Source organism: Perognathus longimembris, chromosome 23, assembly GCF_023159225.1.
Source record: "Perognathus longimembris pacificus isolate PPM17 chromosome 23, ASM2315922v1, whole genome shotgun sequence".
NCBI classification, from domain to species: domain Eukaryota; kingdom Metazoa; phylum Chordata; class Mammalia; order Rodentia; family Heteromyidae; genus Perognathus; species Perognathus longimembris.
Window position 1 is genome coordinate 34696212 of NC_063183.1, and position 23312 is coordinate 34719523.

The window sequence follows — 23312 nt, forward strand, 5'->3', positions numbered from 1 at the left end:
GAAGAAGAAAGGGCAGGCCGTGCTAAACACACGCCGCGTCCCGCCGCACGGACGGATGCCTGAACTGATCTTGGCACCGTAACACAAGGATGATAGCCGGCAAATCTTTGCACAATCATCTAATAAACAGCTCCCATGCCCAGCACTTTCGACGCACCGTCGCAGCGTGGAGCGCGGCCATGCGGCCTCGCGTCCCTCATTTTCTAGATCAGTCTGTTTTTCTCGATTTTAATTTCTAATCAGCACAGCCGGCGCGCCCTCCTCGTGTCGGACATGCCAATGCTTTCAGAAGCACATCTGATTTCACAGGAGGGGCCGGGCCGGCCCACGGGGCTCCCCACAAGCTCCCGGCTGCTCCTCACACCACGCCACGGCTGAGATTCAAACCCGTTTCCCGATGCTCGGTGGACAAAGGTGGCTCTCCATCCACCCCCCCAGCCCGCGCGCGCCGATTCGCTCGGCCGAGGCCAGCTGAGCTCCGAGGTCCGCGTCTCCAACCGGAGGAGCGGGGCCGCATGCATGGGGACGGACGGCCCCCGGGAAGGCCGCAGACGGAGGGAGGGAGGCGCCAGTCGCTCCGCAGGGCGGGGGGGAGGACGGAGGTCCGGCTGCCCCTCCCTCGGCAGCTCAGGACGGGTGACTCCAATCTCCAGGGTGGCGCCATTTTCCACGACGGCGCCGCGTGGGCATTTCGGGCCCGCGGAGCAGACAGCTGACGAGCCTCCTCGCCGGCTGCAAGCTGCAGCCGCGCCAGGCTTCGCTGGGCACACAAGGCTCCGATTCCGTGTCATTAAAGACTCATTATCTCTTTTAACTTCTGTTGGAAGCATTCATCCGGAGCTCTAGCTGCTATTGAAACAATAGAGGCTCCTACCACCGTAATAACGCTGGTTTTCTCTTTCTTTTTTCTTCCTCAAACCAGCTTAAAGAGCTTTTAAAGGATGGATTGGCTTTTCCCTACGCAGAAACAAAAAGCTACCACTCAGGAAAATGGGGGAAGGTTATTTCTATAAGTAACTTCAATTTCAGAGAATGGAGACAGCCCGTCGGATGCGAGCGTACCAGGGCTGGGAGGCTCAGCATACCTGCATGCTCAGTTCCTGCTGGGGAACTATTACATTTTCCCAAGGAGAGTGGCAGGCCTTACTTACGCTTAGCCTCCACGAGAAGAAAAAGAGATGCTTTAATAAGAACGAAACGGGCCCGGTGTATTGATCTTACCAATTTGTCGGATATTAATATATATTTGGCAGGGAGTTAAATTCTCCATTGGATTCAACAGCGGATTATATGAGCGGTAATTTCTGCATGTACTGGCTTTGTTTACACTTTCATTATGCCTCCCCCGCATGATCTGACGTCTTCCCAAGGTTTTCAATCATCTCGCCACTGTAATCCGCACCCGCACCCGGCATATCTGAGCGAGTTTGTTGGCATAAGGGAATCTTGAAGGTTATATTACAGCACATGAATCAACAGAAAACGCAATGCCCTGGAGACACTGTGAGCCAGTTTTAATTCATTGCAGAAAGTTCTAGATACCTGAATGCATTTAATGTAATCTGATCTCTTCATTCAGTCTTGAATTTATGAGCAATTCACCAAGAGTCAAATGACAACTTTGTTTTCTTAAAAACAGTAGTCTATATCGAAAACCACCTTAATATATCTCTGACATATTTACATTTAAAGAGTAGAGAAAAGTGGAATCTTTGAACATAAATTTCTCATTTCCTGAGAAAGATGATACTTTTGTTCATTGCAACATGATCTGTCATTGTAACACAGGTCAGCTTGGTGATAACGGTCAGACCCATCGGCATAGATGCTGAACAGATCACAAGCCCTAAGGTCATGGAGCATTTTGTTTTAAGGAGAAGGCAAATAGTTCAGTGTGTTCAACTCTCTAAAAAAATACTTATACCTGCCTTTTTTTTTTTTCAGTCTTAGAGCATCAACTCAGGGCCTGGATGCTTTCCCAGAGCTTCTTTCCTCAAAGTTAGCTCTCTACCACTTTGAGCCACAGCACCACTTCTGGTTTTCTGATGGTTCACTGAAGATCAGAGCCTCACAGACTTTCCTGCCCAGGCTGGCTTTGAACTGTGATCCATGGATCTCAGCCTCCTGCGTCGCTAGGATGACAGGCGTGAGCCACTAGTGCCTGGCTAATGTACATTTTTTTAAACTAGTACACAAATACAACGTACATTGCAGATGATGTAAGCATGAATATGACTTTTGAAAACAGTCTTGTAATGAGGCTAAAAATGACTTGCCCTGTCACTGTGTTCTGTTAGCAGCATCGGGGGAGGGTGGTGACGGTGGCGCGTGGCTTCCGCCTCAATTTTCTCCTACTTCTCCGTGAGTCGGGCAAAGGCTGCTGCAGCTCCGGGGGCGGCTAGAGACCTGCGGCCTGCGAGAAGCAAGGAGGGGGACAGCCCTGAGCAGCTCGAGGGTAAAGGCGCCCTTCGCCGAGACACGGGCATCAGCTCACAGACGAGGAGAGACCTTGCGGCTGCCGTTCCTGGGGTCCAGCTATGGTAGACATCCCTAGAAAGAAGCAATAGAAGGCCTGTCTGCCTGTCTGTCTGTCTGTCTGTCTGTCCCTCTACCTACCTATCTGACTCCCTGTGTACTCTCTACTGATTGCTCACGAGGGACCGACTGGTTCCCAAGGCTGCAGCGGCGGAGCCCAGGCTCTGCCTTCTGCAGGGTGAAGGCCCGGGAACGCGGTTACATTTCCCATGGGGAGGCGGAGCAGTCAGAGTGGAAGGGCCGAAGTTCAAGGTCATGAGAAGGAGGATGCTCCAGCCGAGGCCAAGAGCAAGTTCACCGTTCTTCTGCCTTCTGGTTCTGTCAGGGCCCCCAGTGGGCTGCACAACGCTCGCTCACACTGGCGAGGAAACGCTTTGCGTCTGAATTCAAATGTCAGCTCCTCGGGCGAGACCTTCCCCGGCCCCGTGAGAGGTGTCTCCCCCGCTTGGGGCATCCCTTCCCCTCCGTGCGGACACACCGCCTGCCACGTGCAGGCCAGACGGACGCCAGTCCACCCGCGTCCCAGGTGTGGCCAGATGTTCAAAGTGACCAGAGGCGTCAGGAAGAATCGTTTACAATGGTCAGAAATGCAATGCAGCTATGTCCACACTGTCGGTAATGCGCACTGGCCACTCTGAAACAGAACTCACCGTTGGTCCCCTACAGGGATAACAATGAACTTCGTACCCTGGTAGGAAACGGCAGCAAGGAAAAAAACACACCGAAAGCGAGCCTTTCCGTTTGTCTGGATGCCTGGTGGCTTTTGCAACACAATTCCTCCGCCCCGCCTCTGCGGGGTCGCCACTACCCCGTTACTTACCGTCCTCCGGAAAGCCACGCAGCTGCTCCCCAGAATGCGTGCCAAGGGTGGCGCCCTTCTTCCATTTGAATAAGGCGTGGCTCACGGATGACGCGCGTGGCGGCGGAGAGATCCCGGCGCCACGGCCGTGGGTGCCGGCCAGGTCCTCCGTCACGGCCCTCGGGACTTTCTCTCTGTGACCCCTCAGTCCCAGAGCCTGTCCCTCATGGGCGCACGCTGCGTGTGCGTGGGGCCAGAGGCGAGGGCGGCCGGGCAGGACAGACACCGAGGGAACGAACCCACGCCCGCCCAGTCACACCCCAAGTGCGCTCACGCGCCTGAGCTACACAAACCCCCGGTGCACGTGCAACGGCAAAATCCAATTATAGGCATCAATCCTATCTTCTTGAGCAATGATCATTCTTTTGTAAACTGCAATTTCGGCCACTTGTGTGTACCAGCCCGTAATTGTCAGCAATTCTCCAGTTTTCTAGCATCGCGTAATGAGCTAGTTAGCATACCACACTGCCGTCACCGGTATTTACACCGCACAATTGAATTATCCGGCAGACCTCGGCGATCGTGGAGGCAGTGACTTCAGGCTGCGCTCCTCGTACTTTGTTCTTCCACTACTCCTTCCACGTGGAGGGTTAGTGAGAGCGCTGAACTTCAGGTCCCGGGTAATGGCCGCCACTTTCCATCCCTTGTCATTATCTCCTCAGGAATCACAGAGAGCCCGCTTCTCAATCAAGCGAGGACCACCACGGCTTCTGCGGCTCGCTCAGACGTTGCTCCACGGCCCCGTGTTCTCAGGGGCTCGGCTTCTAACACACGCCAGGCGTGGACGCTGCTCGCGGGGTGCAAACGTCTCCCGGTGCAGCTTCGGTGGGGCAGATCCGCATGCTTGCTCCGTAACCAAGTCAGCCCTGGCGGTGGCGCGGGGGCGCTGGGGCGGTCGTGGCTGGGAGAGGAGGCCTGGGGCCGTACGGAGGCCGCCTCCCGCCTTCGCCTTCTCCGTGGCCCTTCCCGGAGGGGGAGCACAGACCCCGGCACCCGTGGCGGTTTCCTGTGCTCGGGGCGTCTGTGGAATGACCGGGGCAGACACGCATGAACACATCAGGGCGTGGGGCAGCATAGGAGGCCGCGCTGAGGAACAGAGGAGGATGGAGTAGGAAAAAATAACAACCTCTCCTCCATAGCTACCAGGAACCACGTAGGTGCCGGGGCAGTGCCCGCAGCTCCCGCGGCGGCCGCTCCCTCGCCGCGCAGCTCCAATCGCGCTTCCAGCCTGAACTGCCCCACTCCTTACAAAGGACAGATTGTCTGTGTCCTCCCTCCTCCCTCCCTCCCTCCCTCCTCCCTCTCTCCGTCTCTCTCTCTCTTTCCTTTTGTGTCAGTCACGCGTCTTGAACTCAGGGCCTGGGTACTGTCCTAGAACTTTTTCACTCAAGGCCAGCACTCCACCACTTGGAGCCACAGCGCCACGTCTGGTTTTCTGGTGGTTCACTGGAGGTAAGAGTCTCACTTTCCTGCCTGGGCTGGCTCTGAACCGCCATCCCCAGATCTCAGGCTCTTGAGGAGCTGGGGTCACAGGCAGGAGCCGCCATGCCTGGCTTTCTGCTTTGCTTTGATTGCTATTGTATTTCTTCCACACAGTCTGCGGGCTGCTTAGTAGCCACGAATGATTTAGAACTACGAAGGCTTCTATGTAAAACCTGGAATTAAAAGAGACCATGATTTTTTCCCCTAAGCCTCCATTTTCTCCTCTCCACGTGTGGGGACTTCCGAAACGACCGGGCATGGGCCCCTTACCAAGTTCTGAGCCCACGCACATGCCCGTCTCCCGGGCTCAAGCCATGGCTGCACAAGGCTGGTCTCCTGCCTTAGGCAAGTGCATTTCCCATCGCTGTCTGCTGAGAACCAACACTGCCATCCACTGTTCCTTCGGATTATCTTCCCCACCGTGCTCACCAACATGGCGAGGAAAGAAACCTAACAACAGCATCCAGTTCTTTGGAAAGATGGCAGAGAGCGAGCGCGCAAGGGGGGGGGGGAGAATGCACTGTGGATCGCTCACGTTCAGCAAGCGCGGCACGGGAAATCCTAAAGGAATCAACCAGGCCCACGCGCCCTCCTCTCCCGAGGCCGCAGCCGAGAACTCGCCTCCGGCGTGCGCCGCTGTGCCCCGCGCCAGCCACCGTCCCCCCGGGAGCGTCAGGAGGGGAAGGCCGGGCCCCGGGGCCCGTTCCACACACGAGGGATGCTTCATTTACACGCCAGTTCCTCTCGCTGACCTTCTATAGACTACGGAAACAACACTGGAGGCGGGAGACGCAACTGCGGGAAGAGCTCCAGGCGATCTGCTCCCATCTCCCGCCTGTCCCCAACAAGGCACCGGGATTCAGAGACAAGCCAGACACAGCACGCGCGCCAGGAAGCCGGTCAGCGTCAGGGCTGGGCGCAGAGCCCACGCCTTCCAGCCCCCCAGGGGCGCGTCCCACCCGGGCCTCGCCCAGCGCAGAGCCCCAGAGCCCATGCCTTCCAGCCCCCCAGGGGCGCGTCCCGCCCGGGCCTCGCCCAGCGCAGAGCCCCAGAGCCCACGCCTTCCAGCCCCCCAGGGGCACTTCCCGCCCGGCCTCGCCCAGCGCAGAGCCCCAGAGCCCACGCCTTCCAGCCCCCCAGGGGCGCGTCCCGCCCGGGCCTCGCCCAGCGCAGAGCCCCAGAGCCCACGCCTTCCAGCCCCCCAGGGGCGCGTCCCGCCCGGGCCTCGCCCAGCGCAGAGCCGGCTCTGACACCCAGCCACGGCTCCCACCACATCGCAGCCGGACTTTCAGAGCAGAGCCTTTCCCTCCCCTCCTCCCTCGCCAGTGCTCCTCCCTCCGCTCCTCAGCAGTGCTCTCTTTCTCCGCTCGTCGGCAGTGCTCTCTTTCTCCGCTCCTCGGCAGTGCTCTCTTTCTCCGCTCCTCGGCAGTGCTCCTTCTCCGCTCCTCGGCAGTGCTCCTCCCTCCGCTCCTCGGCAGTGCTCTCTTTCTCCGCTCCTCAGCAGTGCTCTCTTTCTCCGCTCCTCGGCAGTGCTCCTCCCTCCACTCCTCGGCAGTGCTCTCCTTCTCCGCTCCTCGGCAGTGCTCTCCTTCTCCGCTCCTCGGCAGTGCTCTCCTTCTCCGCTCCTCAGCAGTGCTCTCTTTCTCCGCTCCTCGGCAGTGCTCCGGCCTCTTTTCCTGAGAAGCACGGTGGTGATGAAGCGTGATCTGTGACGAAGCCACATCTCTCAGGAGAAGCGGGCGGGGGGGGGTTGGGACCCGGCCACGGAGGACGGTTGTACCTGGAGGAGGAGCGTTGAAGGAGACCTCGCCTCTCCGGACTCCCAGGCCCTGCCCGAGCGCCCCCTCTTTAGATTTACGCAGATCTCGTCCCCTCGTGACCTCGTGATGTACCCCAAGGCGGGCGGAGCGGCGTGGAGGTGATGGAACGCTGCTTGCTCGGCGCCGTCCGTCGGGGATCCCCCCACCCGCGTTCGGGGGACATCAGCACAGGGCGCCGCCCCTGAGGTCCGGGCCGACCAGCTGCCGGGCCGTCCGCCCCGTGGGCCGACGTGGTGTGGCGCGAGGCGGAGCCACGGAAACCTGGCTGAAGAGGACGGCGCTGGGGGAATTCAACGATGCCAACCATGACCGAGCCACACCAACGCACCTGGCACCGTTAGGGGTTTCGAACACGGCTCTCTCCTTACTCAGAAAGATCCCAAGGCAGCCATGGCTGCACCCATATATTTTTTTCCAGCGGATGATCTGAGACTCACAAGCAACTCTACAAGGTCACAATGCGGGGAACGAGTCCAGTTTCGGCCACACATTCCCTCGTATGCATCACCCAGCCTGCTCTTCAGAAGAAATTCAACTGCTGTGAACAGCATGCGTACGCTGTGAAAGTAAAATTGGGAAAATAAAGTTACAAACACTGGACTTTCCCAGCACAACAGAAGTCAGAAGGCTTTGTCACCCATAGACACTAAAGTAAATCCTACAAGAAGATCTTTAACTACAAGGAAAACATTCTAGATGCAAATGCAGCAATGCAAAGGCAGGAGAAAGACTCAGGACGTTTGTGTATTCCAAAGTTCTTGGGGTAAGTAATAGTTTGCAATCATTTATTTCAGATCAAGGATACACATGGAAGTTTCTAACATTATCTTTGAAAGGATAAGAAACGTGCACCACTAGCAAAGTAATAGACTGAGATGAAAATTATAGTATTTGACTAATCCAAGACAAGAGACCAATAGGCTGAGCCCTTGCTCATGTAGGAAACCAACAGAGTAGGAGGCGTAAACCCATACATACCGGCGATGAGACAAGCCAGTGAAATATCTGAGCAGGACCTTTGCAAACGAGAATCCTTCATTTATCAGGAGAGCCCAGCTTCGTTAGCCACCAGGGAAATGTAAATCACAACTACTCTAAGGCACTGTTCCACGCACAACACGACCCAAAAATCTAAGAGACGCGACTTTAAGGGTTGGAAACAATATGGAGAAACTGTCATTTTCACTCACTGCCGGTCGCTTTGTAAACCAGCAAGAGCAGCTTGAGAACAACGTGGCACTTTCTCGTCACCCAAAAGTCACTGAGTCACATGCGTAATGATTCGCCCGTATCCTCCCACCCGTGGCAGTGTACGGTAGAAGCATGTACAAAGAGTCACCCCATGACAGCCAGGTAAGGGTAGCCCCAACAGCTCTACCCATGACAACTGAAACATCCACAGAATGAACAGGACATGAGCCACCCGAGAGAAGCACTTGACACTGCTACGGACAGGGAAATTCTGCCGTGACACGAGATACACACAACAGTTGTATGAGCGGTTGTAATGTCACAACAGTTGTAGGGAGAAACCACCGTGAAAGAGTACATACAGTTCAACTTCATCGATGTATAAGTCAAGGCAGGTAGCAATGACCCACGCTGTAACGAGTAGGGGTGCGGGTTGTGCCGGCCTTGTGGAGCGAGCCCGGTGCTGGAAATGGTAGGCCTGTTTCTGGCTCTGACTTCTCATGACGGTGCACTGGGCAGCTGCTGGAGGTCACCTATATATTTCTGAATGTTTGCCACCTTCCAACAAAAGTTTTCTGATACATTATTGATGGGCCACTGAATATGTGAGGCCAAGCCACGTGATTCCCCCCGCACGAACCGCTTTTCTAGTATAAATACTACGCTAGCGGCTGACCGCTGCTACATGCCTGGCAAGATTTTACAGTGGCAAAAGAATAAGGCTGGTAGCACTGGTGATTTGTTACATCAACCAGCATGCCGTAGATTTCATATTTCTCCTGACCTCAAAACAATCTTGCTTTATTATTTATTTATTATTATTTGTTTGTCAGTCATGGCGCTTGAACTCTGGGCCTGGGCACTGTCCCTGAGCTCTTCAGCTCAAGGCTAGCGCTCTACCACTTGAGCCACAGCATAACTTCCAGTTTTCTGGTTGTTAATTGGAGATAAGAGTCTCATGGACTTTCCTCCTTGTGCTGGCTTTGAACCGTGATCCTCAGATCTCAGCCTCCTGAGGAGCGAGGATTATAGTCGTGAGCTGCCAGCACTCGGCATACAATCTTGCTTTTTTTTTTTTTTTAAGTAATGCTGCATACAGTGAAAGTTTCTGTCATTGGAAAATTTGAAAGTAAACAAACATTTCATGACAAAATAATAAACCACACAGCCTAAAACTTGCAGGAATTATTTTAAAAATTGAAATGTGCTAATCTAAGAAGTCCAGCACCTAACAATCTGAGTGCATTTGGCCGCGAGGCAGTTACATAGATGGGTTAGGATTCATTGAAATGTCACTGTATGTCTAACTGCTAAGAAATGGGGACATGACAAAATAGCCCCACCCTTGGAGAACAGACGGGCCCACGGGGGGCACCCGTCAGATCCGGATCCACAGGGGGCACCCGTCAGACCCGCAGAGCCGCACAACGCCGCAGCTCTCCGTGGGCCACGCCAGGTGTTCCGTGGCAGCATGTGACGGGCAGGTGCAGGGGTGGGGGGCGGGAACGCGCCCCGTGCAGGTGACTGGCGGGGAGGACGTGCGTGGGGATCTAATGAGCACGCGCCGTGTTGGACAGCGAGGGTTGCCTGTCCCGTAGCTGTCCGAGTGGATACGGTCCGTGGGCCTGATGCCACCGTGATGCGTCATACGTGAATAATTCACGCGCAGACGAATGGAGGCACACAGTACCGCTGCGGGGTGTCACAAACGAGAATTTATGTGCACCGGCGCCGTGGGGGTGGGGGTGGGGGGAGGGGGGTGGCGCTCCCCCTTGCTGCTTACCGTTCCTCGTTCCACCAGCACTTGTGGGTGTGTCTGTGTGTGTGCACGCGCGTACACACCATGCTGAAACAAAGTCCACGTATGCATGAACTCACCACAGTCCTTCTCGAAAGAATCCATGCCAAAGTCTTATGACCTTTTTTTTTTTTTTTTTTGCCAGTCCTGGGGCTTGGACTCAGGGCCTGAGCACTGTCCCTGGCTTCTTTTTGCTCAAGGCTAGCACTCTGCCACTTGAGCCACAGCGCCACTTCTGGCCATTTTCTGTATGTGTGGTGCTGAGGAATCGAACCCAGGGCCTCATGTATATGAGGCAGGCACTCTTGCCACTAGGCCATATTCCCAACCCCTCTTATGAATGACCTTTGGCCAAGGACAAAGAGACAAAGTAAGCTGAGGTAGAGCCTTCGCATGGGGACTGAGCCTGTGAGCACTGCTCACACACGTAGCTAGCATTTCAGTTGGGAACACGATTTGGCTGCGTGGTCTTGGGATGGTAATGGCTAATGGGCAATTTCCTGGGTGAAATCACTTTCTTCCATACCGTCATTAGGCTTTTCTTCTTACTCTAAAATTACCGAGCCGAATGTATTCGTTTTCTTGGTTTGTTTTGTTTTTCAGCGTATGTGGACACACCTGACGGTGATAAGCACTAAAATTGTGACAATGTTTTCTATTTAGTTTCAATGCCACCGGAAAAATAGTAGGCCGTAAAAACAGTGCTTGTCCGCCATACCTCCCACAGCCTCGGCCAAGCGGGGTCATTTTGAAGAGGGAGTCCATGATGAAGATGATTTTGCAGTCGCCGTTTACTCTGCCCGGCCCTTCGATTCTTTGCTCAAGGGCGGCGCTCTACCGCCTGAGCCACTGCTCCATTTCTGACCTTTTGCTGGTTAACCGGAGGTGCGTGTCTCTCAGGCGTCCCTGCCCGGCCCGGCTTCGAACTGATCCTCAGATCTCAGCCTCCGTTCGGAGTAGCTCGGAATCAGGGTGTGCGTGAGCCCCTGGTGCCCAGCGGAATTACAGTCTAGCTAGGCGTTACACGTGTGTGAAGAAGCCGACGTGCCCGTCGTCTTCGCCCATGGCCATGGGGTGACACGACCCAATCTCCGGCTGACTGAAATGTGGGTGGGGCAGAGTCGCTGGGGAGGGAGGGGATGGCGCTGATGACATCGCCGTCGCAGTAACCACGGTGGGTTAGTTAGGAGACCGAGTTCAAGCATGCTACAAAGTCCCCCTGGGGAGTTGTGAGGTCGGGTGCATCCAGAGGCGTCTGTTGAGACCTGCCACCGGCCACAGGTTTGTTGTTGTCTTGAAGGGGGGAGTGGGGGCTGGGTACTAACAGCTACTGAGACTCCGGAACAGGATGGAAGGTTCCAGCGCGGAAACGTCTGCTTCCGCTCAGCCTCCCCGTGCGGTGTGGCGGGAAGGAGGGAAGGAGGCAGGAGACCAGGGCGGGCCGCGGGCGGGCGGGCGTCGGAGAGCTGTTGGGGCATCGCACCCGGCAGCTGTTGAGTTTCACAGAAGACGTTCCTCCTCCCGAGGAGCATCGATGGATTCACGGCGGGGGATAAGACAAACCTCAGAACGTAGATGATGTGCATCAAATGCTGATTATCGACAAATGAGCACAGCACTCGCGCCCCTACAGAACTATTTCTGGCCTAGATTCCTTTCGACTTCAATTATTTAGGGGAAAATGGTCTACTTTTAGTTTTATGCAATCATCACCCCAAGGAGTTTTAAAAGAAATGTGATTTAAAGAATGATGGCACGGCGTATTGGAACAGACAACAGATACGGCTTTGCTATCACAAAGATTACGGGTCTAGATAAAGCACTTACACAACAATGCAGGCTTTAGAGCCAGCTGAGTGACTCGGTTAAGCACTGTCAAGTCTCAGGATCCTGCCTCCCGCCACTCAGGAAGAGTAGAAATGGAATTAGAAAGATTCAGGCTGGCAGTTGTACGCAGCATCATTGAAATTCAATCTCCAAAAAAAGAGAAAATAACGAGATTAAAGTGTTTGGAAAGACTCGCCTGTGTGCGGGCATGTGTGTGTCAAGTATTAGGTTTTAGCTGGCAAAACACTGATCCTCGATGAAGGAAAGTAACGTGGTTCCAGATCGTGTGTCCCGGCCCCCCTGCCCCGCAGAAGGGTTCTCCCGAGGAGTCCTTCTTCCCCGAGTCCCGGCCGGGGCCCTGGTCTTCCCGCTGGCCGGGTTCTGGGAGGCCTCGTCTCCATTCCGCCCGGGCGTTTCCCAGGCGCGGGGGTTTATGGCTGCAGCTGGACTGCAGCTGAGTCTGTTCCGGTCTAGGGCCAAGAGACAAAACGCAACGCGAGATTCCCAGGCATTCCAAGGCCCATCTGCCATGTATCCCACTTATCTTTGTGGCTGCAAGTTCTTTATTGATCCAAAATGGTAAAGAAGGGGGGGGGAAAGAAAGCAACAAAGAGGAATATGCAGGGGGAGAGAAAAGCCATAAATCCATTCTTTTGTTGTTCCTCCAGCGGCATCTGTGAGCAATTGTCACAATTACTAGTCAAACTGTATTTGACTTGTTGCCAACATGAATTTTCCAAAAACCCAATGTAAACAAACTCGGCAAGTACTTCCTCATTTGCCAAGCCAGTAATTATTTACTTTGTTTGGGCCTAGCATTAACGTCAGCTCGGCTTTACAGCCTGGTAATGTGTTTGTTAATGAAACGGTGAGGTCTAAAGCTACATATTAACCTTGCCACCCTTCAATTTTGAGCTCAATAAAGTTGCACCATGGTTTTGTAAACTAGTGTTGGGGGACAGGCAAATGATTAATTACATTTTTCCCTTCTTCTTTATCCAAGCAAATTGTTAATCTTTAAACCTGCCTCGCATGTTCAAGTTAACACGCGGACCTCCAGCGGGGTCGGCTCGGACAAGCAGGGGCCCCCCGCAGATGTTTGGAAGGAACGTGACGGAAGGCATTTTGGGGGAAACAGAGTGGAGAGCGGGTAGCAGGCGGCTCCCTTGACAGATCCAGCGCATCAGAGACAAGAACTTCCGCCGGGAGTGCGGGAGGGCGGGCGGGAGAGGGGGCTTCCGGTGCCCACGCCGCTGGCACTGCTTTCCAGGCACCCCAGAATCTGTGGCCGCCCCTGACACGTCAAATGTGTGCACACCGAGGCCCCGCGTGGCCTGGCAGGTCTCCCCCTGGACGGCGGAGCCATGCCGGCGCGGTTCACCTGACCCGGGCGCGGCTTCGGACCCACGGGTCTGTGGTATCTCACGCGAGGCCATCGTGTTTCAGGAAGTCACACGATTATTTCCCCTTTATCTCAGGAGAACGTGTGAAGAAATCCACCCGCCCCCCCCCACCCAGGGGTCACTCTGCTTCGCCTGAGAAGCCGATGGTGGTGTTTGATTCTGCCGTTCTGAGCTCAGAATGGGCGTTTTATGCAAAAATCAATATGAATTATGGAAAGAATCTAGCATGTTAGCGACACGGCGTAAGGGTTTTACGGTTGGCTATGGTGAGGAAGGAAACTACGGAAGGCAATTTCCACAAGGCTTTGAGGAATCCTTTTTCTGGGGAGACACTTGACAGTGTAAGTCGATGGAGAATGCAAAAATTGGACATTCTCAAAATAAATGGTGAGAAAGAAAACGCGGAGAATCTTCTGGAAAGTGTCAATTGCTCATGGAAAATTACATCTTAACTTTCTTAGATTCTGAAAGCATATAGGAAAATAAAATCATGTGCATCTCCCCCCCCACCCCCTCCCCCCACACCAACATATTTATTTTGAAGTAATGTTAGCTTCCGAGCCAAAATTTCCAACTTGTCACACCGAAAATATCTCTAAACCAACCATCCCCGCAGCCCTGGTATGCATGCAATCACACACGGTCCCTAAGTGGGGGGATAATTGGATTGAGCTCTGAGCTGGGAGATGAGGGAGACAAAGGCCGGCCCGGGGCGGGGGGTGGGGGGGGGGCGCTGTCTTCTGAGCCGGGCCTCGGTGTGCGGCGGGGTGGCGGTTCCTTCAGGCTGGGCTGCTGTATCCCGGCCAGAGCAGCCCGCAGGAGGACCGGGCAGCGGAGATCGGGGGCCGGGGCGCCCCGGCCCGCGGGCCACACAGGATGATAGTCTCCTCATTGTACTGGGGTAAGAGAATTAAGTCACGCGGACGGAGCACAGTGTGCTGAGTAACTCCTTACTGGCAGACGCGGCGGCGTTTCCCTCTTTTTTTTTTTTTCTGGGGTGGTTTGCTTCCCGATCGGCCCACTGGGGTTTGAACCCAGGGCACGGGAGGTCAAGACTCGCCCACCCTGTATGTTCCCGCCTGTGCCCACGGCGGCTTACGGCAGTCCAGATGCGTGCCACGTCACAACAAACGCGCCCCGATACGAAATGAGGGCGCGCGCGCGCTTCTCCACGATCCGACCTGGAGCCGATGATCATCATCGCGGCGAGGCGACTGTCCCGGGCCCCGCCCCCGCCGCCCGTTCGCCTGGGCATCGATTCGCCCTCGCTGCCCTGATTCGCCTCCTTGCCTTAGCTCCCCTTTGCGTGCTCAGCGCCTCATCAGCGCTCCTTCAGCGTGATACGCTGAGAGCGGAACCACTTATTAGGTGTTTGTATTCTGTAAATATTTCCCTTTTCTGTCATGTTTCAAAGGCTTGATGAAGACTTTCTTTGTGATTTCTTTTACCTTCCCTATTAAGCTGAAAAAGAACCCATAAATATCCAACGAGTGTATTAATGGCTTTGCTTTCTACATTTGAATCTTTAAATGCACGTAATGACTAATTCTACTGGATGTTGTCAGTCATGCAATATCAATTTAAGATTATTTTTAATGTTTGGCCAGGTGTGCGAACACTACTTCCTAAGTACTCAATTCTCTCCTTCACCACACCAGCATGTTTATCATGATATTATGCTTTTACAAATTGCTTTGTGGCTAAATGTAACACTTTTCTCATCGGTGATACCTGCAATTTCTCATAGCAGCATCACTTTATTTTATAACAAAATTAAAGTCGTGATAGAGTGAGATTTTTCCATGTACAATTTCAAACTTTTTGGGTTTTTTTTTTTAACATAATCATGACATCAACCACCCCAGTTATTTTGACTTGGTAGCCACACAACGGGATACAAAGTGCCGTCTGCATAGTGCACGCTGCACCGTGGGTGAGGCATTGCCTAGGGCGGGAGACGGGGGTGCAGTGCCCAGCCCCGGTTCTACCGCTGAAGCCCCAGCCCCAGCTCTGCTCTTTGCCGGTTGTTATGGAGGCCGAGTCTCACCACGTGACTGGGGAACCCCTGACTCACACGCTAGATAAGCGCAGGCTAGGAAGTGTGAGATGAGCCCCAGTGGCGTTGCTGCTACAGAGGAAGTGGAAAGAAAACGATCACTGTTTTGTTCAAAATCAGACCACACGGTCGTGTGCCTTTTGGAACTGACCTCTGATCATTTGACATTCTTTCTTCTGAAGGACCACATTTGTTTCTTAGAAACTTTTTATTCATACAAAACTGCCATTTTCCCAGGAACGCCTTAGATTGTTACGGCTTTTCAAAAAATTTGTTTTATTTTGGGTGGTACATAAGTTTCCTCCATCAAATAGAACCACTGGCATTTGACGCGCGTAGGAAATGGCCTGGTTTTTATGTATCCGCGTGGCGAACGGTCCCGCTAATGGAGCTGCTTATTAGTTGCAGCATTCTGGCACACACGGGAGGTGTGAGTTACACTAGCAGTATGGCTGACCTGTGGCCCACAACCCTTTTGGATGACAGGCTATAGATTCAGCCACAAGCTGAGTAACGAAGGACACTGGGCCATTACCGCCCCCCCGCCCCCCTCCCCCGCTCCCCAACACCGTCACCGGGAGATCCTGGAGATTTGTCCACATTCACTTGGTCAATTTCGTTTAAATTTAGAATATTTACTATGGATAGCCGACCTCACACCTAGGACGTACCAGCCTGAGAGTGGAGTTTTTGAGCTGGGTTTTTTTTTTATAATAAATAGTGTGCTTGGTAAATTAGCCAGCCAGCCTATAGCAGGGAGTGCTCAGCCTTTCTCTGCATCTGCTGTAGTCAGGTGAGTTTGGCTTCGCATGAAATGACCAGCCAGGACAAGCACACCCCATGGCCGGCCATCATTGGTCGGGTGGGAGACGGTTGTCCGATACCTACACGGTTCAGCCATAAAACGTTTGAGCAAACCTTGATTGCTGTGAAAAGAATAAAAGATTGTGGGTGCTCCCATGTGGTTGTTGACATGTTTTATTTAACTTGAAGACATGGTCCTGTACTAATGGGGACGCTACCAGAGAAAGGTATCTGGGAGGAAATTAGAAGGTGAAGGCAAACTTATAGAGAAAAGGAAGGAGGGGAGATGAAGAAGGTCGCGACCGAGACACAGGACTTGGGATGGGTTTTGGGATTCATCCGGCTAGAGGTGAATCAGGCCAGATGGCCAAGGCCTGTCAGCCAGCTTCGCTGTGGAGCAGTCCGGTAACGAAGGCCGGTTGTGAACCCCAACCTCGGCGCGGTCGTATGCGTGCTCTCCAGGGAGTGTGGGTGAGGGCTTCCGGGAGGCTCCGGGGCTGACACCGCGCACAGCGACATTCGTCCACGCCCCGGCGTGAGGGGTTTCTATGGAGACCGGGATGCTCCGCGTCAACCCGAGTGGAGCGGCACATGCGAATATTTCCTGGCTCTCTCTGTACGTCTATCTCACACAAACATCATTTGAGAGACAGAGCACACACAAAAAGATGTCTGCCCCTCGTCCTACGGGCGAGATCCCGCCTCCCGTCTGAAATGGTGAAGAGGGCGGGAGCGGCCCCGGGCCACGGAATCTTTCTAGAACGTTGACATCACGGTCAGAACCGTCTGCTGAGTCAAAGCAGCCGAGACGGCGAGAACGGCATCCTCGAGCCACGACGGTAGCAGCTGCACGTGTCCTAAGCCAGCGCGCCGGCTCCCAGCTGCGCATCGCTGGCATCCTGGCTGCTCAGGAGGCTGAGGCCTGAGGGCGGCAGTTCAAAGCCAGCCTGGGGGGAAAAGTTGCCGTGAGACTCCAGCGAACCACTCCCAACCCAGAAGCGGCGCGCGGCTCAAGGTGGTGGAGCGCTGGCCGGGAGCAGAAAAGGTCCAGGGCAGCGCCCAGGCCCGGAGCTCAAGCCCGGTAACCCCCCACCCCTACCGAGGAAAGACCCCAAAGTGCTGCTCACCGCGTGCTTCCTGGATGCAGGATTCTGCGCACGCGCGAAGGGCACCCTCCCGGCCGCCTGCGGACTCACCCAGAGCCGGAAACCGGGGCACCCTGTGCAGTCCCTTAGTGCAAACTCAGGGACGCCGGAGCCAAGGCTGACCTGAAACTCGGGGGGCGCTGGAACAACTTTAAAAATGACTTCTTTATAGAAAAAAAAAAAAAAAAAAGCGGAGTCGCATCCATAGCCCCCGCCCCCCGCCCCCCGCCCCCCGCCCCCCCCGCCCCCGCCACTGGCCACTGTGTTTCAGAGGTGTGCGTCACCCGGAGTCGCTCGGGCAGGCCTGCCGCCCCGCGTCTGCGGGATTCCTAGCGAATAGGCCTCCCCCGCCACGTCCCACCTTTTGTCAATTAGATCCCCGTTCAGAAGCAAAAGCTCTCTCCACGGAAAGCAAATATGGAATTAAGATTTACTTTGGTTCAGCGAGAATATGGCATCTTTCTCCAGAAGCCCCCAAGGCCACGCAGAAAGCAGGCGAGGCGAGATACGGTGGATTTATCAGGAAATTCAGCCCAAGTTAAGAGGCGTGCCTTCAAACCTATTAAAGACGGTGCGTATGCGGCGCCCCGGGAAGCCGTCCGCCTGCGGACGCGGGGAACCCCGCGTTTACGTTAACCTTGAAAGTGGATTTACGGGAGAGAAAAGGAAAGTGCCGAGAAGTCTTTTTTTTCTTGGTCTGACATCCTCCCTTTGACCACATCATAGTCCAAAAACGCACACAAGCAGTTCCAGATGGAGTAGAGGAATGTCTAGCCAAAACAAGTTGTTCAGCTTATTAGCCTTGGGCGGAATAAGTTGCTCAGAATATCTGGCATGGCTACCCCATTTCAAAAGGAGGGGCGGGCGGCTACGTTTGGTTTTCCCCTCTCCCCCTTGAGTTCTGAGGAGGAAAGAGATGGGGTGTGCGGTCGTGAGCCCCGCGAGCACCTCCCCTCTTGGAGGGCTTGGAAAGGCTCCCAAACGCAACAACACAGATTTCTCTGCACCCAACTGGCTGCATAGACAGGCGCACAGCGCCATTTCTCATTGTCTCCTTCACATGCGCTCCTTCTTGGACAAGACTATCAAGTTGCTCTGGTGTGAATCTTGGCAGAAAAAGCCTTTTCTCCAAGATGTGAAATACTGTAAATGGCAAAACAAATTGGCTCCAACTTTAAGCTCCATCGTAGAGGAGATGGCAAGATGGCAGAGGGGGAGTTCGAATACATTTTTCAGATCTCAAGTTTAAATAATGTGGGGTGTTTTTTCTTTTTTTTTTTTTGCCATGGGTAAGGGAGTGCAAAATTGCCTTATTTAATGTATTAACATTTTGCTATCCCTCCCCACACCAACCGGGTAGGAAAGGATGTTAATTTTTCACTGGAAATGCAAGTAGCGGCTGTCACCTCACGTCGACGGTGTTGCCGGTCCGCCAGTTTTCAGGTAGGCCTGTAGAGCACCTTTGGAACGAATTCTGCACACGATGAAGGGCGTGCAATTTGATTCGATACGCCTGCCCAAACACAACCCACGGAAGAATTCCCCTTCGGAAAACCGTTCGACACCACCACAGCTCTCTAGCCATCCGCCTCTTCTCTGAAAAGCAAGCGGAACAAAACGTGCTCCTGATTGTCTTTTGAGGACGGTCCTCCAGCGAAGAATCCCGACTTCTCATCTTCCGAGCGGAGCGGGCCCGCGCGGAAGAGCGTGCGCTGATCCACGCGTCCGCTTCGCCTGCGGGGTGATTTCCCCTCCCCGCCGGCCGGCCCACCGGAGCCGTGGAGACCGAGCGGGGCCTGCCGGCCGCGGTGCAGAGCGGGACCGGCGCCGCTTCCCGCCCCCCGCTCATCCCGCCGGCTGCAAAGAACCCGCATGCTATACCATTTGCCAGTAATTACCCTGGTGTTTTGACGGGGCCTGGCTCGCGTATTTGTAAATATTTGTGGTTGCTAACTTACCAGCGATCGTCATTTGTGTTTGTGCGCCATGTCATTCTGTGGCAAAAGGAGACGTTTTGGACTTCACAACGGGAGACTCCTACCTTCTCACGGAAGCCTCCTCAGAATCCCCCAATGGAAATCTTTAAAAGACACATTTATACTGAACCACTCCAGTGTTTTGTCAATGTCTCCTCTGTCTGGTTTATTGGGCTGGTTTTGTCCTCTCGGGCACAGTCAATTTGGGAAAAATGATCCGATGTGTACGCATTGGTCCGCTTGTTCATTTCGGCACCCGCGTGGAATCCCTTCGCTAGGTCTTTAGGGCGGTGTGAGGACGAGCCCCGCGTTCTGCTGGGGAGAGGAGACAATGGGGGGAACTACCGAAGCACACAGGGACCCCAAAGCCCCCCCCGTCTCTCCACCCTGAAGAAGCTGCTATCTCCACATCTGCCTGCACGGCACCCCCTCCCCCATGCATGCCAGGTGGGGGGGGGCGCCTGGCGCTTACAGACCCGGGGCTTCTCCCCGTCCTTTGGGCGTGGGGGGGGGCTACACAGACCGACACAGGCGTGCATGCACACCCACGCCCACACCCCCACACCCGCGTGCACACACACACACACTGGGGGAGTGGTCCTCGCCACCACCGCTGTGGGCCTCCGTGTGGAGCCCCCGCCGGGCTCCAGCCCTCCCACGGCCACACAGAGCTCCACGCGCCACCCACGCCACGGGGCGCAGTGACTGGGAGGGGGGGTCGCCCTGGCGCCCACGTAACTCTGACCCCTCGAAGCCGTGAAACAGGTGCGGAGGTGACTTCCGCCCCCAAAGCAGCTGCAGCGAAGGGGGGGGCAGGAAGAAGGGGGGCGAGGCTTCCGGCCCGGGCCCTCCCTCCCCCGGCTCGCTCGCTTGGATTCCCATCGCCCTTCCCCTCCGGAGGTTTCTCACCCGGATCCGGGGCGGGAGGTGGCCACGCGTGTTTCTGTTTCACAGACGACAGTAGAGGTGGAAGGTCAGCGTTCACGGGAACCCAGGCCAGGTCCCGCGCCTGGGCGCCCCGGCCGCACGATGGCGGGGCCAGGGCGCTGTGCAGGACGCAGGACGCAGGACGGGCGGGCGAGCGGGCAGAAAGCCGTCCCGGGCCCTCCGCGTGTGCCCTCCCCTCCACGCGGGAACGGGCGGGCAGTCCCCAGCGCCATGACGCGGCTCTCCTGTGAATCGTCTCGTGTGGCGTGGGTCGACTCCCACTCGGGCACGGAGACCGGACACTGGGGCGCGGAGCGCGGCGCTGGGAGAAGGAAACGCACACCCGGTGTGTGACGCTGAGTTCCACGTGAAGGGGAGGAGACCCACCCCCCCCCCCCCCCCGCCACGCGTCAGGTCACGCGGAAATGAAGGACATGGGCTGAGAGGATCGTCGAGTTTCATCTGGCTCCTTGGCCATAAAAATGCTCCGCTGGCTCCCCAACACTTCCTGGAAATGCTGCACACATGTCGACCAGATGTGCTCTACCACCTCAGGGCGGATGTGCTCCACCATCTCGGCACAGGTGTGCTCTATCATCTTGGTGCGAATGCGCTCCATCATCTTGGTGCGGATGTGCTCCATCATCTCAGTGCAGATGTGCTCCATCATCTCAGTGCAGATGTGCTCCATCATCTCAGCGCAGATGTGCTCTATCATCTCAGTGCAGACGTGCTCTACCAATCATCTCAGTGCAGACGTGCTCTACTACCTCAGAGTCACTGCCCTGGTATTGAAGGACAATATTCAATCAAACATGGAATTAATTTGTTTTCAGGGTTAATTTGTTTCATAAGCTTGCGTTTCTCTACCTGTAAGGTTTAGGAGACAATAGACACTTTCTTAAGGGTAGAATTTGAAGGATAATTCATAACGGCCTGATGGAGAAGGATATTTCCAGAGAATTCCTCTACACTTAAATACTAAAAACTCCTCACAATTACTGTCAGTTCCGGTCACGTGACATTTTCATGCATTGTGGGGAAATAGTACGGAACGAAGGCTTGTGTGTCCAGAGCAAACCCACTTCTGACATGGACCACACCCACCCGGAGCAGGAAACTGGTGATTCCAACCCCTCAAAAGGCCACGCCCCACGGTGCCGCCCCACGGATCAGCACCCACGGTGCCACGCCACGGATCAGCACCCACTGCCCACGGCGCCACGCCACGGATCAGCAACCACAGTGCCACACCACGGATCAGCACCCACTCCCCACCGTGCCACACCACGGATCAGCGCCCACTCCCCACGGCGCCATGCCACGGATCAGCGCCCACTCCCCACGGCGCCACGCCACAGATCAGCACCCACTCCCCACCGTGCCACACCACGGATCAGCGCCCACTCCCCACGGCGCCACTCCACAGATCAGCACCCACTCCCCACGGCGCCATGCCACGGATCAGCGCCCACTCCCCACGGCGCCACGCCACGGATCAGCACCCACTCCCCACCGTGCCACACCACGGATCAGCGCCCACTCCCCACGGCGCCACTCCACAGATCAGCGCCCACTCCCCACGGCGCCATGCCACGGATCAGCGCCCACTCCCCACGGTGCCACACCACGGATCAGCGCCCCACGCCCCACGGCGCCACGCCACGGATCAGCACCCACTCCCCACGGCGCCACGCCACGGATCAGCGCCCACTCCCCACAGCGCCACGCCACGGATCAGCACCCACTGCCCACGGTGCCACGCCACGGATCAGCACCCACTGCCCACAGCGCCATGCCACGGATCAGCACCCACTGCCCACGGCGCCACTCCACGGATCAGCGCCCACTCCCCACGGCGCCACGCCACGGATCAGCACCCACTGCCCACGGCGCCACTCCACGGATCAGCGCCCACTCCCCACGGCGCCACGCCACGGATCAGCGCCCACGCCCCACGGTGCCACACCATGGATCAGCACCCACTCCCCACGGCGCCACGCCACGGATCAGTGCCCACTCCCCACGGCGCCACGCCACGGATCAGTGTCCGCTCCTCACTGTGCCACGCCACGGATCAGCACCCACTCCCCACGGCGCCACCCCAGGGATCAAGTTTCCAACCTGTGCATTCAGGAAACAGCAGAGATCCCCATAAGGAAACGATCACGATGGCACCTTGCTTTCCACCTTCCGGAATGATGGTGAGAAGTGAGTGTCTGTTACGCCCCGGGGTCTGGACAATGTGACTGTAGCAGCCCCAGGAAGACAGTGATATCCTAAAGCACTGCGCTTCCCAGCCCCCAGCACCATACCCAGCACTCCTGCCGACGCAGTGCACACTGCAGACCTGCACCTATGACTCTAAACTTAATCCATATTTGCAATAAACATTCACATTACCACTACATGGGATATCACAGTGCAATAAACACACTACCACTACATGGGATATCACGGTGCAATAAACACACTATCACTACAAGAAAACATTACCACTACACAGGATATCACGATGCAATAAACCCTCATACTACCACCACACGCAATAGCATCATGCAATAAAACAATAGCACTACCACCACGCGTGATACAATACACCAGGCATTGGGCTTTCTATACCTTATACTCTCCAAGCTCATGACACCTTAGTGATGTCAACATTACTATCCTCATTAGACATTTAAATAAACACGACTGAAATTCACAGCGGTGACTTGTCCAAGGATCCCACTGTGAAAGCGTGGAGCCAGGATTTTGAGTTACACTCCAAATCACCATGATTTCCCTGGTCTGAGAAGGATGGAAAGAGTGATACAGTTACACAATTCTGTTGTTTTTCTGTATTCCTGGGATTGAACACCACCACTGACAATAGACACCTCCAGCTCCTTCCAGGCTGAATCCCACACCAGGGGCTGAATTCGAACCACTCAGAACAGTGTCCCGAAAATGTACTCAAAACAATCACCTCAGGTGATTCTAAAGTTCTGACTACCTTTCCCTATTTATATTTTTTCTCACATGACCAGTGATTTAAGACCATGTATGTTTTCTTCTGCCAGGTAGCCCAGCACATTAAAGACTTGGTAAAAAGTAAGTTCACATTGGTGGTTGGAGGGTTGATAACACTTCGTATGATGGCTGAGTGTGCTTCAAGGTGTGTTACACAGATGAGTAGTGCAGCATAGTTTTAAGACAACTGTAATTGTGGGTAGAAAGGTACAGAAAGTGAGCCCCAGTACTAAGCTACCTACTACACCAGCACACCCAGGAGGGCGTTCTAAACCAGTTATAACAGCCACTGTTCCTCTACAGGCAGGGGGCATGAGCTTTCTTTTTTTTGTGTGCCAGTCCTAGGGCTTGAACTCAGGGCCTGGGCGCTGTCCCTGAGTTTTACTGTTCCAGGCTAGCGCTGTGTCACTTGATGCACAAGTCCACTTCTGGCTTTTTGGTGGTTAATGGGAGAGGAGAGTCACATCAACTTTC